The sequence below is a fragment of the Tupaia chinensis genome, unplaced genomic scaffold, assembly GCF_000334495.1.
Source record: "Tupaia chinensis unplaced genomic scaffold, TupChi_1.0 Scaffold000532_1, whole genome shotgun sequence".
NCBI lineage: Eukaryota > Metazoa > Chordata > Mammalia > Scandentia > Tupaiidae > Tupaia > Tupaia belangeri.
In genome coordinates this window covers 6,297,235-6,313,948 of record NW_006160045.1, presented here as the reverse complement: position 1 = coordinate 6,313,948, position 16,714 = coordinate 6,297,235, and the positions used below count along the sequence as shown (strand labels likewise).

Below are 16,714 nucleotides of genomic sequence, written 5' to 3'. Positions count from 1 at the left end.
CTTTTGAGCTGGCTTTGCCTCTTCTACATACCTGCTAAATATTGAGTACCCCTGAGTGCAAACTTGGATCTTGTCTCTCTCTCTGATCTTTTCTTAAGTGATCTCATCCAGTAGCACTAATGCCTTTTATAGCAAAGACCATTATTTCAGGCCTCCATTTTCCTTAGCTTTTAGGTATGATGTAATGAGACTCCCTTAAAGGACCACCAGGTAACTGGCCTAATTAAAATCTGTGATCCTAGGGACCAGCAGATGGCATAATGGCTATGTCGCTAGACTACCATGTAGTCGACCGCGGTTCGAGTTCGGACCTGGTGGCTTAAACTCACACCGGGCGCGTGTGTGTGCATGCCCAAGATCCCAAGAGGAGAATGGAGGAGAAGGGATTGCAGCATGGCCATCCCCTGGGGAGTGATTTCTCACTTTCTTTCTGTCTCTTTCTGTCTTTCTGGTGAGTGCACAAACTCTATAGCAAAAACCTCTCAAAAAAAAATCTGTGATTCTAAAATTGTCAATAAATTGCTTATAGTAGGACCAGCAGGTGGCATGATGGTAGGAGCATCTAGATCCCACAGAAATAACTGTGTGGTTTGAGTCCTGGACACAGTACTTGAAAAGCACTCCAGGCGTTTGTGGGTATGTGCCCAAAATCTTGAAAGGAGAAATGAAGAAGGGATTGGGGGGTGACCATCCAGCAAGAGGGGATCTTTCTTACTTTTCTCTTTCTCTGTCTCTCTCCAGTGAGCTCACGTGCTCTCAAGCAAGTTAAATTACTTATGCTATTCTAAGTGTTGGTTTCAACTTCGGATGAGCAGGTATGTGGTAATGGTGGAGTAGAGGGGAAGCTTTTGGACACATCCTAGGAAACGGGAAATTTAGAGCATTTTCTCCCCAGGGCATTTGGGGATTGACTCACTTGCTTGACCTTCCTTATTGTGCAGAAGAACTGTTGCTCATCTGACCTGAAGAGGAGGACCCAGAGACCCAGGACTGCTGAGACCATGGCTTGCTGTCCCTTCCTTCTGCGGGCAGATTGTTACTGATTATGTGACATTGTGGAGCTTGCCTTCTGACCAGGATCCTCATTTTCTTCTTTTGTTGGGTTAAAGATAGGTGAAGAGTAATAAATAAGGTCATATATTCAGTGTGAAAGTTTTCCTTCTTGTCCTGTGATATCAAAAGATAAAGAATCTGAAACAGAATAATTACCAAGTTTGTGCCCTAGTGATAACCCTCAGCCATCTCTTAAGACACTGCCTGTAAATTGATGACTGTCAGATGTGTGTCTCCAGTTCTAACCATTCCCTTGAACGCCAAGAAATAATAAAACCATCTTGTAATGCAGTGAAATTCTGAATGTCTGCTTGCAACATACCTACAATTCAGTTGGTTCAGTAAAGAAAAAAGAGAAGGCCATTGGTTTCCTGTCCTAAACAGTGGATTGAATGAGTTAAAAAAACAAAACAAAACAAAACAAAAAAACCCACAGGGACCAGCAGATTGCATAATGGTTATGTCACTGGACTCCCACGTAATTGACTCAGTTCGAGTCCTGGACACCTGGTGACTTAAAACTGGTTATGTCACTGGACTCCCATGTAATTGACTCAGTTCGAATCCTGGACACCTGGTGACTTAAAACTTACACCAGGAGTATGTGCATGTGTGCCCAAGATCCTGAGAAGAGAATGGAGAAGAAGGAATTGCAGCATGGCCATCCTCCCCTAGGGGTGATTTCTCACTTTCTGTCTCTCTGGCAAGTATATGCATCTTATAGCCAAAATCTCTCTCTACATACACACACACACACACACACACACACACACACACACACACACACAGGGGCCACTGGTGGCATAAAGCAACATGTAATACTCTCTGAGGCTGACCCACTTGGGATACCTCACTGTATATGCCAAACACACAGATGCCCATGATCTGGGATTGCGTGAGGCTGGGGTGGATCGCTGCTAAGACCTTATCTAGTGTACTGGCTCTCTGTCTTTTCTCTCTGTGTGTGTCTCTCTCTCACTCATGGAAATAAATAAATAAATAAACCTTAAAAATAATGAAATATAATCTGAATGTACTGTTTAGTACTTCGGCGAGAAGTACTGGATTGGTTTTCCCCTTTAGGCTTATCGTTTAGACTAGTGTTTCTGTTTGCTCCCTGGACCATTGGCAATCTGCATCACCTGGGAACTTGTCAGGAATGCAGTGTCTCAGACCACACCCCAAACGTGCGGAATCAGAGACTCTGAGGGTGGGGCCTGCCAATATGTGTTTTGTTTTGTTTTTAGGACATGTCTTGCCATATTTTATAAACACTTGCTACCATTCCCAACTCCACTCTGTTTTAATAAAGTTTCCATGTGGTTCAAATGCACATTATGATTTAAGAACCACTACTACAGACGTGTGTAGGAAGCTTGTTAAGTTTTGGTTATTTGCTGGTATTTGAATGGTACATCTTAATAATGTGAAAAAATAAAAAAGGTATGGGTTATGAGGAGATAGAGAAAAATGGGCTCAGGTTCTGACAGCCTTGTTTTGTCAAGGGAAAGTAGCTAACAGAAACACTAAAATTAGTCAGATACATTAAGAAGTGAAAAATAAAGTGAAAAAAAAAAGTGGTAAAAGAGTATTATTTAGAAATTTGAGAGTAACTACCAGAAACCCCCCAAATGAAATGGTTAAAATGATTGTCTTTGGGAAGCAGGATGAGGGAACTATTATGTATTCTTTGATGCTTTTTTGTTAGTTATGTACTGTTTTATTTATTTAAAAAATGGATTTCTTTTATTAACATACAATAATTGTACACATTTGTGGGAGTACGGTGTGATTCTTCAGTACATGAGCACAAAGTGCAGTGACCAAATCAGGTCAACTAGCACACCCATCACATCATCTCAACCACTTGTAATTATTTTGTGTGAGGACCATTCCAAATACTGTCCCCAGTGACTCTGATATATATTACAGTAAGTCGTTTGTAACTATATTTACTCCACCGTATTTTAGAGCACTAGATGTTTCTTCTACCTATCTGGGATCATGTTTCCATCAACCAACATCCTTCTCCTCCCACCATCCTTCTCAGCCTTTAATAGTAATTTTTCTGGGTCCAGCAGATGGCCTAATGGTTACATGCCTGGACTCCCACATAGCTGCCTGCAGTTGAAGTCCCAGACCCAGTGGCTTAAAACTCACTCCAGGTGCATGTGTGTGCATGCCCAAAATTTCAAGAGGAGAATGGAGAAGGGATTGCGGTGTGATCATCCCCTTGGGCGGTGATTTCTTGCTCTCTGTCTCTCTCTGTCTCTTCTGCAAGCACATGTGGTCTGTAGCAAAAATCTCTCTTTAAAAAAAAGTCATTTTTCTGCTCTCTACTTCTATGAGGACTTTTCTTTTTTTAAATTTCATTTTGTTACTGTTTGACATTTTTAACCATATGGTAGACAATACTTTAACATTTAAAAAACAAAACTAAATCTGCTTCTGGCTGTTGTGGAAGCAATTCCACTCATTAAATTGCAGAAAGGGCTACTTGTCACTTTTCTGACTATTTTAATTAGGTATGGCACTTTTTTTTTTAATTGCTAAAGGGTACTCACCAGAGTGAGCGAGAGAGAAAGCATCACCCAGTTGGGTGGCATGGTCATGCCTCAGTCCCCCTTTCCTCTGATTCGTCATCTTATCAAGATTTTGGGCATGCAGGCACATGCCAAGCAATTTTTTTTCAATAACTATTTTATTAAATTATTATTTTTAATATTTTCAGACACACACACACACACACACACACACACACACACACACACACACGATTGAGGGAAGGTGAGAAAGCAAGGCTCCAGGTCTGCCACTCAAACCATGGTCAGCCATGTGGGAGTCCAGCGACCTTAACCACCATACCACCTGCTAGCCCCCACCCCCAGCATTTTTAAAGCCACATGGTTTGGGACTCAAACCACAGAGTTGGCCATGTGAAATCCAGTGCCTTAACCACCATGCCACCTGCTGGCCCAATATTCATTTTTTTTTTTTTAAACTTAACATTGGAACACTAATGTCCAATATTTTGGTGAATGCTTACATTTTATAAACTTACTCAGAACAGAATGCATCACAGGTAATATCTTCTTTAGGCTTTTGTTTCCCAAGGTTGAGCTGAATGTCCTCCACTTTCTATATTTGAGTTTTTCATTCTGCTGAGTATCAATATTTTAAAGGCTAATGAAATTAGGAACCAGGCTTGGGACCAGTTCAGTTCTTAACCTAGTCAACATAAGGAGTAGTTTTCCTACATTTTTATAGAACTTCTTTTTGTTCAGATATAATGATCTGTTTATAGGTAAGAGATAAAGTGTTTTAATTTTACTCAAGGGATCCCTGATGAGCCCAGAGTGAAATCCAAGTGGAACAATAAGCAGAACACCAGTGCATAATTGCTGTGCTGGCTGAAGCTTTAATCCTCTCATAAAATATTTATCTATGCTTTATATCACTTAAATTGTTAGAGCTTTTTCATCAGAAATATATTTTGTTTGCTAATTGTGGTTGAAATTAAAGATGAAGTATAAATACATTCTTATTTTTAAATACATTTTTAAATTGGTTAGACCATTTAAAAAAAGCTTTATTTTGGAATAATTTCAAAATTGCAGAAAAGTAGGGAAAATAGTACAGAAATCTCTTATGCCCCTTATATGATTCAGCAAATTTTGATGTTTGCCACATTGACTTATCATACTTCTTTCCTCTCGATCTACATGCACACATGCATGCACACACATGTAATTTATTTTTTTCTGAACCACACAAGAGTAGACTGCATATATAATATTCTTTTACTTAATACTTTAGTGTATATATTTTAAGAACAAGGTTATTCTTTTGTTTTCTTTTGAGAGAGAGATTTTTGCTATAGGATGAGTGCACTTGCCAGAGAGATAAAGAGAGACTGAGATACAGAAAGCAATAAATCACCCCCTGGGAGGATGGCTGTGCCGCAGTCCCTTCCCCTCCAGTCTCCTCTCAGGATCTTGGGCATGCACACACATGTGCCTGGCATGAAGTTTAAGCCACTGATTCTGGGACTCAAACTATGGTCCACTACATGGGAGTCCAGCGATGTAACCATTATGCCATCTGCTGGTCCCAGGATATTCTTTTATATAACCACTAAACTCTTATTCAAATCCAGGAAATTTAACATTAATATAGTACTTTATCTGAAGTCTATACTTGCGATTTTGTTAATTGTCCCACTGATGTCCTTCATTGAATATTTTTCATTTCCAGTCCAAGATCCTGAATGGCATTGCATAGTACATATACTTGTCATGTCTTTGTTAATCTGGAATAATTTCTGACCTTTTCTTACATTTTTATGACATTAATGTTTTTATGATGGTAATAATTTTGAAGACTGCAAACCTGCTATTTTATAGAATGTTTATAAATTAGGGTTTGTCTAATGTTTTCTCATGAATAGACTCATTTTTTTATTCCCACAGTATTACATAAACACTGTATCTTTCTCAGGTTATCACATCAGAAGGCACACAATGCCCTTCTGTTCCTCATTGACCTTCTACTCCTCATTGATAAATTTTTCTTCTTTTAATGAGAGAGCATGCACAGTGGTAGAGTCCTGGGGAGGGGAAGAACATGCCTGGGGTAAAGGAGAGACACAGAGATGGGGGAAATATTTTTGACAGGGTCTTGCCATGTCACTATCCTTTATGTCTCAGCCTCACAGTCATCAGAGACCACAGGTAGGTGGTGCTCTGCCTATGTTTAGGTTGGGCGGGGAACTGACCTCGGGCCTCCCATGCAGCACCAGTAGCCATCATGCAGTGGTGCCTCCTGCCTGCACCACCACATCTGAGCCTCACTGGTGAGGCTCTCCTTCTGGCAACTAAAAAACCTTTCCAGGGGGAGAACCTTTGAGACCATCTTTTTTTTTTTTTTTTTTTCTTTCTCTATAGAGTTAGCATCTATTTTTGGTTGATTCTTGCATGAACCAGTATTTTATTGTGATGCTTGTAAAATCATGATTTCAAAATTCTTTTACTTCTCCACGTTTATGTCTTCATTCGCTTCTAAGGAAGAGACCCACTTTCTCCCCTATTTGTTTATTTATCTGCTTATTGTCGGTATATACTCAAGGATTCTTATTTTATTCAATGGGTTACAATCCATTATTGTTTTTATTTTAATGCTGAAATTATCACATATCTAACTCATGGGAGCCCCTTCAAGCTGGCATCTGTATCTTTTGATCTGCATCCAAAAATTTTTGGAGCACTCTCTTACTTTCTGGCATGAGAAAATGTTCTATGCTTGTGTTGTACTTTTCCTTCTCAAATGGAATCAGCCATTTAAAAAATTCTTTTATTTTTTGAAATTTTTTAAATTTTGAGAGGTTTTTGTTTGTTTGTTTGTTTTCGCTATAGGGCGTGTGCGTTCGCCAGACAGACAGAGAGAGACATAGAGACAGAAAGCGAGAAATCACCCCCCAGGGGGGATGGTCACGCCGCAATCCCTTCTCCTCCATTCTCCTCTTGGGATCTTGGGCACGCACGCACACGCGCCCGGCGTGAGTTTTAAGCCATTGGGTCCGGGACGCGAGCCTCGGTCGACTATGTGGGAATCCAGTGACATAGCCATTATGCTAACTGCTGGTTCCCTAAATTTTTTAAATTTTTAAATTTTTTAAATAATTTTTTTTTGGAGAGGTTTTTGCTATAGGGCACGTGCACTCGCCAGCCAGACAGAGACAGAGAAATAGAAAGCGAGAAATCACACCCCCCCCGCCCCCCCCCTGGGGGGATGGCCACGCCGCAATTCCTTCTCTTCCATTCTCCTCTCAGGATCTTGGGCACTCATGCACACGTGCCCGGCGTGAGTTTAAGCCACCAGGACCAGGACTTGAACTGCGGTCGACTATATGGGAGTCCAGCAACATAGCCATTATGCTAACTGCTGGTCCCGAAATCCTTTTATTTTCTATTGATACATTAACATGCAAGCCTGGACTACAAAATAGTGAAATTTACAATTCTGGTTTTTTTTTCCAAACCAGGGAAATTGTGGGGAGAGGAAGACCCAGATTTAAGATGGTGTTGGTGAGACTTCCCCTTCCAAGGAGGCATGTTAGATAAGTGATGGTGGTGATGGAGGAAAGTAGGTGCCAACAGCAAAGAGGGCACTCCATGAGTGGCCCAAGGAAATGGACTAAGTATGGCAACAGCTCCTGTTCTTCGTGGCATGTGCTTGTCATGTTGGAAATTTAGAAATTCCCTTTTGCTTAGTGATGGAATGTACAGGTCCCAAGTGGACCAACGGGTAGGCAGTGGCTTGAGTTTAATGTGAAAAGGCTGTCATGTACAATGATCAATACTGAAGGCACATGACTGGGACTGTGGACCTCAGTGTCCTCACACTGTCCCAAAAAACCATTTGGCAGGGGTTGGTGGAAGAAGAGCAATGACTACAAAGGGTATTAGAGGATCATGGGACTGTTCTGTATCTATACTGGAAAATCATGGAATTATATATAAAAAAGGTGAATTTAACTGCATGTAATTTTTTTTAAAAGGCATATTGGGTAGCTTTAGTCAAGGTAATCAGGAGTCATCCTAAAGTATGAGAAAAACAAATTCATTTAATAATGTCTTGTCCTAAGTAATAGAACAATAGCAGTTTCTCATTGTTGTGTTGAGATTCTTTCAATATTTCTTCCAAACTTTCCTTTGTTAATTTATGTTTCATCACAGTTTTGACTCCCTGTGCCATAGTCGGAGTTACTAACAGTGTATTTGAAACAGCTCCAGAGTAGATGCTGTTATGTTTATGTCATCTCCAGAATGATGGCAGTTCACAGTTTCTCCTATGAGTGCACTGTAACCAGATTTGTGAATTAGCTTATTTAACTTGAAACAATTGAAGTTGTCAAACACATAATCCAAATTATTTGGTGAAATTCCATCTCTTGCCATATCTATTGGGTTCGATGGAACAGATTTTGACAAGAAACCATGAATTGGTGTTGATGCCTTTATCCATCTTCTTATCATCTCGAAGGATAGTAGCATCTGGAAAAAAAATTAAGAGATTTAGTGATATCCATTTATTTATATTTTATCTCTGTAATTTATGTACCTCAGTTTCAAGGAATTTCATTTTTAAAAAGTTTATTGGAGCCAGCAAATGGCATAATGGTTACGTTGCTGGACTCCCATGTAGTTAACTGCAGTTCGGGTGCTGGACCCGGCGGGACTTACATTGCGTGCATGTGCGTGTGTGCCCAAAATCACAAGAGGAAAATGGAAGAAAGAAATTGCAGGAAGGGACTGCAGCATGGCTATCCCCCCTGGGGAGTGATTTTTTTGGTTTCCGTCTCTCTCTTTCTCTGGCAAGTGCACACACCCTAGAGCAAAAATCTCTCTTTTTAAAAAAAGTTTATTTGTTCTATGAGGAAGACACAGAAGGAAGAGAAAGAGACAGATAGAAGCATGTCCAACAGGGCCCTGGCACCACGATTCACCCCCAGCTTTAGCCAAGCCTGGATCATGGCACGCATGCCTGGCACAGCTAGATCTCTGGACAGGACCCAGAACTTTGCCATGTGGGTCAGTCCTCATTTTACCACTATGCTACCATCTGCCTCCACCCTCAAGGAATTTATTTCATTTTCTTTTTTTTTAAATTATTTGTTTTTTAAATTTTGTTTATTCCTTCATTTATTTAAATTTTGACCAGAGAGAAACATGGAGAAAGAGAGAAGGAAAGTGAGAAAGGTCCGGGACTCAAACCGTGGTCGGCCATATGAGTGTCCAGCACCTTAACCACCACGCCACCTGCTGGTCCCTCATTTTTTTTTTTTAAAGAATTATATAATGTTATTTATTATTATTATTATTAAAATTTGACCAGAGAAATACAGAGAGAGAGAGAAAGTGAGAATGCAAGCTGCCAAGTCTGGGACTCAAACCGTCATTGACCATGTGAGAGTACAGCACCTCAGCCACCACATCACCTGCTGGCCCCAAGGAATTTATTAGTTTTTTTCCATCATACAAATTAACTTTTATGTATGAAATATGAATTTTTTCAGTGATATCACGTATCTAGATTAACTTCTTAAAGTCACAATCATGGCTAAATTCACTATTAAATACAAGAGTCCAAGTAGCTGGGCCAATAGTCTATACCTTGAACAACTTTTCCTCCCAGTAAGTCCTTATGCTAATTCCATCATAACAGTTTTTACATATCTTAATTACTAGTTTGTCAGTCTCCCACTAGCCTACAGGCTACTTGAGAGCAAGGGCTGTCTTCACTCTGCCTTTAAAAAGTACACACAGGTACCAACTAATTAATGAGCAATTTATCTATTCAAATGATGTGCATTTGCCCATGATTGCTGAGAATTGCTAAATATTCAAACTTATCTGTAGTCTGATTTTAAATCCTCAAATTTAATCAAACTTACACTAAGACTGACTTAGCTTGTGTTAAATCATTTTTAAAAATTGCAGCTCTGAGGCATTTAATTCTAAAAAGTTGATACTCATATACATTTACTACCATGAACTTAAAATCATACATTTACTTCATTTTTTAGCTTAACCTTCTAGTAAATCTTTAGCTTCACTGATTTTGGCTGCTATATAAAGAGGTCCTCCTTTGTCTGGATGATTTAAAAGCATGCTTTGTTAATGAGCATCTCTTATTTTTCCTTTATTTGGAGTAGGGTTTACACCTCATTAATGCTGCTTCTCGTTTTTCATTTTGGGTTCACATCCACCTCTGGAATATTCACCAAAAATCTAAAGGCAGATTTTGGTAGACTTTGAAAAACTTGTTTTACTTGAGGCTCTATATGCTTCATGGCTTGTGAAATATAACAACCTGCACATCTAGCAGCAGCCATGGTCAGTCCAGCTACTGCCATTGTACTGGCCATGGCTCCAGCTCGGCTCTCCCGATCCCACTGTGAATGTGATTTATCCCAGCCCAGAGGCTGCAGCCACCAACCAGAAAGCTATGCAACGGAGCCACCACCCACAGGCACTTAATGGCTCAAGAACAAGAGCTCCCAAGGAGTTGATTTCCTAAAGCAAGAGCATATACTAAATGACAACTTCATGCGCCTGAAATCAAACTAAGAAAAAACAAGTTTTTTTTTTTTATATTTTTGCTATAGGACACATGCACACGTTGGAGAGAGAGAGAGGGAAAATGAGAAATCACCTCCCAGGGAGGATGGCTCCACTGCAGTCCCTTCTGCTCCATTCTCCTCTTGGGATTTTTGGGCACCTACATACATACCTGGCATGATTTTCAGGCCACTAGGTTCAGTGCTTTTTAAGCCTTGTGCATGAAGAGCTAGATTCCACATGACCAACAATGGTTCCAACCCACTGGGGAGTGTTTTTGCTCTGTCTCTTACACATATATGCTCTCTGGCAATTAAAAAAAATTATATGATAAGACCATCTTCTTTCTTTAGTTATATAAGCATTAGTATATATAACCCAAGGATACATTAGGACAGTAAATTATTATTTACAGATCTCTTGGGGAGAAAAAATGGGGGCTATTCAGGACTAATTATATGTCAGTGGCTGATATTTAATGATAAATCTAGACTAACCTTAACACAATGAGCTGGAAAAACTGAGATTTTAGAGGGTAATGTGTGAGTCCAAGACTGCTTCCTCAATCACCATTCTAGAGTTACACACACTATTTTTTAACCAGACACTATCTTGGAGAGGAAGGTGACATAAGAACGTGGGTCTGCAGGGGTGAGCAGGCCCATACTCGCAGTGAGACAGGTTCTTGTCCCATGCTCTGGAAGAAATAGAGTCATGGACACAGAGTAGGTATAGCAAAGCTGGGAGTTTTATAGTGAAGTGGGGAATAACAAAGCGAGGAGTTTATTAAAGGAGAGGGAAGGATAAACAGAGCTCCCAAGAAGGAAGGGGTTCCAGAAAATGGGTTGCCAAGGAAGAACTGTGGTGAAGGGTTTTTATATGTGTCAGGATTTGTCTGGACTTAACGTGGGGCTTGTGCATGCATTTCCCTCCTGGTTGGGAGGGGCACATGCTGGATGGGTCCAGTTATTTTCCTAATTTTGAAGTGGGTACCAAGGTCAGGAGATTCTGTGTCTTAAAACTTTGGGTCATGAAAACCATTATCTTACCTTCTTCCTGTAATGTGGTGGGGCATGGAAAAAACCTTTGGTTTAGGTCTAGGTCATGCTGCCTAGGTTAATCACTGAGCCACCACTGCCTCCATCTCAAAACTTAGCCATTTTGTGATTCCATGGTAGGCCCATACCCTAACTATATTTTTAAGGTCCCTGTCTCCTATCTCAAAGGGATAATCCCTCCACATGGGTGCTGGATTGCATATCTTTTAGTCTTCTTGAGAATTTACGCTATTGAGAATCTTCCCTCTTGCACGTATCTTTAACCTTTTTTTCTCTTTATTGACTCATTTCTATGAGATCTTAAATCCTATATTGTCTTTAATCAAAATCCAGTACCCTCTTCCTTAGTTTCATACCTCCTTTTAAGGCTACAAGGCCATCTCCTCTTATTCACAATCAAGTGTTGCAGAAAACCAGACACTAAGGAATGGAAAGCAGCACTCGGAGAGATTATGAGAACTGTTTATTACGCGAGTGGACATGGAGGAGTTAACACTCTGAATCTCTGGCCCTGACTGGGGATTGGACACAGTCTTTTATGGGGGAATTGGAAAAGGGGAGGCCTCGGGATGGGGAATGGGCTCAGAACCTGCCCTATGCAGAGTCAAAGGGAGGAATCAGAGAAGTCTAATGTATTCAAGGTACTAATCTATTCAAGGCACTAATCTACTCAAGGTACTGATCTATTCAAGGCACTAATCTATTCAAGGTACTAATCTGTTCAAGGTTTCAGGTTCCTCCAGCTCGGCTCTCCCGATCCCACTGTGAATGTGATTTATCCCAGCCCAGAGGCTGCAGCCACCAACCAGAAAGCTATGCAACGGAGCCACCACCCACAGGCACTTAATGGCTCAAGAACAAGAGCTCCCAAGGAGTTGATTTCCTAAAGCAAGAGCATATACTAAATGACAACTTCATGCGCCTGAAATCAAACTAAGAAAAAACAAGTTTTTTTTTTTTATATTTTTGCTATAGGACACATGCACACGTTGGAGAGAGAGAGAGGGAAAATGAGAAATCACCTCCCAGGGAGGATGGCTCCACTGCAGTCCCTTCTGCTCCATTCTCCTCTTGGGATTTTTGGGCACCTACATACATACCTGGCATGATTTTCAGGCCACTAGGTTCAGTGCTTTTTAAGCCTTGTGCATGAAGAGCTAGATTCCACATGACCAACAATGGTTCCAACCCACTGGGGAGTGTTTTTGCTCTGTCTCTTACACATATATGCTCTCTGGCAATTAAAAAAAATTATATGATAAGACCATCTTCTTTCTTTAGTTATATAAGCATTAGTATATATAACCCAAGGATACATTAGGACAGTAAATTATTATTTACAGATCTCTTGGGGAGAAAAAATGGGGGCTATTCAGGACTAATTATATGTCAGTGGCTGATATTTAATGATAAATCTAGACTAACCTTAACACAATGAGCTGGAAAAACTGAGATTTTAGAGGGTAATGTGTGAGTCCAAGACTGCTTCCTCAATCACCATTCTAGAGTTACACACACTATTTTTTAACCAGACACTATCTTGGAGAGGAAGGTGACATAAGAACGTGGGTCTGCAGGGGTGAGCAGGCCCATACTCGCAGTGAGACAGGTTCTTGTCCCATGCTCTGGAAGAAATAGAGTCATGGACACAGAGTAGGTATAGCAAAGCTGGGAGTTTTATAGTGAAGTGGGGAATAACAAAGCGAGGAGTTTATTAAAGGAGAGGGAAGGATAAACAGAGCTCCCAAGAAGGAAGGGGTTCCAGAAAATGGGTTGCCAAGGAAGAACTGTGGTGAAGGGTTTTTATATGTGTCAGGATTTGTCTGGACTTAACGTGGGGCTTGTGCATGCATTTCCCTCCTGGTTGGGAGGGGCACATGCTGGATGGGTCCAGTTATTTTCCTAATTTTGAAGTGGGTACCAAGGTCAGGAGATTCTGTGTCTTAAAACTTTGGGTCATGAAAACCATTATCTTACCTTCTTCCTGTAATGTGGTGGGGCATGGAAAAAACCTTTGGTTTAGGTCTAGGTCATGCTGCCTAGGTTAATCACTGAGCCACCACTGCCTCCATCTCAAAACTTAGCCATTTTGTGATTCCATGGTAGGCCCATACCCTAACTATATTTTTAAGGTCCCTGTCTCCTATCTCAAAGGGATAATCCCTCCACATGGGTGCTGGATTGCATATCTTTTAGTCTTCTTGAGAATTTACGCTATTGAGAATCTTCCCTCTTGCACGTATCTTTAACCTTTTTTTCTCTTTATTGACTCATTTCTATGAGATCTTAAATCCTATATTGTCTTTAATCAAAATCCAGTACCCTCTTCCTTAGTTTCATACCTCCTTTTAAGGCTACAAGGCCATCTCCTCTTATTCACAATCAAGTGTTGCAGAAAACCAGACACTAAGGAATGGAAAGCAGCACTCGGAGAGATTATGAGAACTGTTTATTACGCGAGTGGACATGGAGGAGTTAACACTCTGAATCTCTGGCCCTGACTGGGGATTGGACACAGTCTTTTATGGGGGAATTGGAAAAGGGGAGGCCTCGGGATGGGGAATGGGCTCAGAACCTGCCCTATGCAGAGTCAAAGGGAGGAATCAGAGAAGTCTAATGTATTCAAGGTACTAATCTATTCAAGGCACTAATCTACTCAAGGTACTGATCTATTCAAGGCACTAATCTATTCAAGGTACTAATCTGTTCAAGGTTTCAGGTTTTCCTGTAGCTCTAGGGAGGGGCAGTAAGTTTGCTGGAGGGCAAAAATTTCAGTTAGCTATCAGCCCTGAGTTATTCATGAATTCAAGGTCCTTCCATATCAATGTCTCAAAAGCTTGTTTACAATTGATTCCACTTCAATTTCCATTGAAGTTCATCCTTCAGATTGTAGAGCTAAGTGACTGTTTTTAGGCCATCTTTTCATTCATATGTTTCCTCTGCTAATCTCAGACATGATTGCAAGTAATTATATACTTGTGATTCCCCAAATTTTATTTTCAGTCTAAACTATGAAAGTTATCAGAATCAAATTGGGGTCACTCATGTCAAGCCCTAGTAATATAGAGCCAGAAGTCCATGAAGAAGGGTCTGTTGGGTCAGCAGGTGGATTCCCATATGGCTGACGACGATTCAAATCCTGGACCTGGCAGCTTGCTTCTTACTCTTCATCTCTCTCTTTCTTTGTCTCTCTCTGGTCAAACTGAAGAATAATAATAAATAAAATAAAATAAAATAAAATAAAATAAAATAAAATAAAATAAATCTTAAACAAAGAAGGGTCCCGCAGACACATATACCTTTGATAAGAATTATTGCAAGGAATTCCTTAGAACTGCAGAATTCCAGATAAGCAGCTTGTACAAGGATTCTTGCCTGATATGATTGTCTCCACCAGTGAATTAAAGCCAGTTCTTGTAACAAATCCCTGTAACTACGGGCTTTGTTTCAAACAGCTTGCAAGTAGTTCTCCTTTTTTTCTTTTGAAAGCTGCTCCTTGTCCCACCTGTACCTGTGGTTCATCATAGCAGACATATTCCATATTGCACTCCCCTACTACTTTCTTTTAAAAAATATTTATTTATTCATTCATTTATTTTAATTTGACCAGAGAGAGACAGAAACAGAGAAAGGAGGGGGGAAATGAGAAGGCAAGCCACCAGGTCTGAGACTCGAACCATGGTCGGCCATGTGGGAGTGCCCAGCACCTTAACCACCATGCTACCTGCTGATCCCCTCCTCTGCTACTTTCTTTCCTTTTTTTTTTTTTAATAATTATTTTATTTAACTTTATTTATTCATTTATTTTAATTTGACCAGAGAGAGCCAGAGAGAGGGAAAGTGAGAAAGCAAGCCATCAGGTCTGGGACTCGACTGCAGTTGGCTATGTGGGAGTCCAGCGCCCTTAACCACCACACCACCTGCTGGTCCCATCCTCTGCTACTTTCAAATAAACATTTTTTGTTAAGAGAGTTGGTCTCATTTAAGTTGACAAAACAGACCTCTTATTTTTAATTCCATGGCCTTATATTCAACCATCTTTATATTCAAACATCCTTAATCTTTCCTTCTTTATTTGCTAGAAAGGCTGGAGAGAAGCAGAGAGGGAGAGAAAGTGAAAAGGCAGCACTCCCCACCCACCCACCACCACCGCTGTGGGGAATGGTCACTTCAATCCCTCCTCTCTTTCTTCCTCCTTTGGGGATTTTGGGCATGCACAGACATGCACATGGCATATTTTTCAAGCCTCTGTGTCTGGGACTTGAACTGTGCATTAGGCCATGTTGGATTCAGTTATCTTCATCACCTAACCACTGGCTGGCCCTCTACTTGATATATCAGTTTGGACATCTCAGAGGTGCTTGAAATCCACTATTCTAAATCTTCCTTCTTAAATATACTTCTGCCTCTGTTAGATTGAGAACTATGTGGTTTGTATTTCCCTATTGCAGCAAAGAATTGAAGGACAAGGAAGCAGGCTGAGTCGAAGTTTATTGAGAGGGACAGAATGGGCCAGCCAGGGAGGCAAGCAGGCACTGTCTTTTTACCTGGGCCCCCTTTTATCCTGTTTTAGACACTTCTGTTCAGTGGAAGTATGTGCCGCCCCAAGGCCTCCTCCAGCTTACTTTTATCTTGTTCCTTATTTTTTGTTTCTTATGAGTCTCACAATGAATGTAGTTATTTTTTAGTTTCATGACTGTTACAAGGTAAGCAGTTTTATGGTTTCTCCTGAGTCTCCTTTGTGCTCCTGGCTAGATCCCTGATCTTTATCTGTCTATCCATAACCAGCCTTCCTAACAAACTCCTAACCCTCTACTTTATTTCAGTAATTAGTACCACCATTTTGCTCTTGCGGTAGATCTGGAAGGCATTTTTTGACATCTCTCTCTCTGCTCTATTAACCTGATTATCAGCAATTCCTGTTGATTCCAGCAATGAAATATACATGTGTGTTTCTTTATCTCCACTGTCATTACCCTAGTTAAAACCATCTGACCATCATCTCTTGGCGAAATTTCTGTAATATTAATAGTGTTCTAGCTTGTCATGTGGTATCCACTTTTGTTCCCCTCCTAGCTGTTGTTCTTAGTTTAGGGTTTAAAATGCTTACATATCCTTCTGCGCCTCATCTTGAACCACTCTGTTACCTTTTCTTTTCTTGACTGTCATTCCAGTCAGTCATGAAATCCAGTTAAGCTCAGCCTCCTCCTGTAGTTGGTAACAATTTGAGCTTGAGCTGAGCTGCAGTAGTGGAAGCCACACGATTGACTGCAAGTTTGGATCCCTGGGTCAGCTTGAAAACATGCTGGGCTTGGCGGGACCCCTGGGCGCGCGCCAAGGCTGCGACCGGCGGGGGGTCCTGGGCGGGCACTCCCAGGCTCTGCGCGCAACCCCCCCCTCCCGCACCTCTCCCTGCCCCCCCACGCCAAGGCGGTGGCGGCGGGCGCCCCCCCACACACAGACACGTGTGGCCTCCGGGCCCGC

At 41.0% G+C, this 16,714-nt stretch overlaps 1 protein-coding gene and 1 pseudogene across 1 annotated transcript in view; one reads left to right on the top strand and one right to left on the bottom strand.

The window, feature by feature from the left end:
* SMYD3 (SET and MYND domain containing 3) overlaps positions 1–16,714 on the top strand; it is an 822,936-nt gene that overhangs the window by 54,114 nt on the left and 752,108 nt on the right. The window lies entirely within an intron of this gene.
* LOC102482873 (mitochondrial import inner membrane translocase subunit TIM14 pseudogene) lies at positions 9,627–9,979 on the bottom strand (annotated as a pseudogene).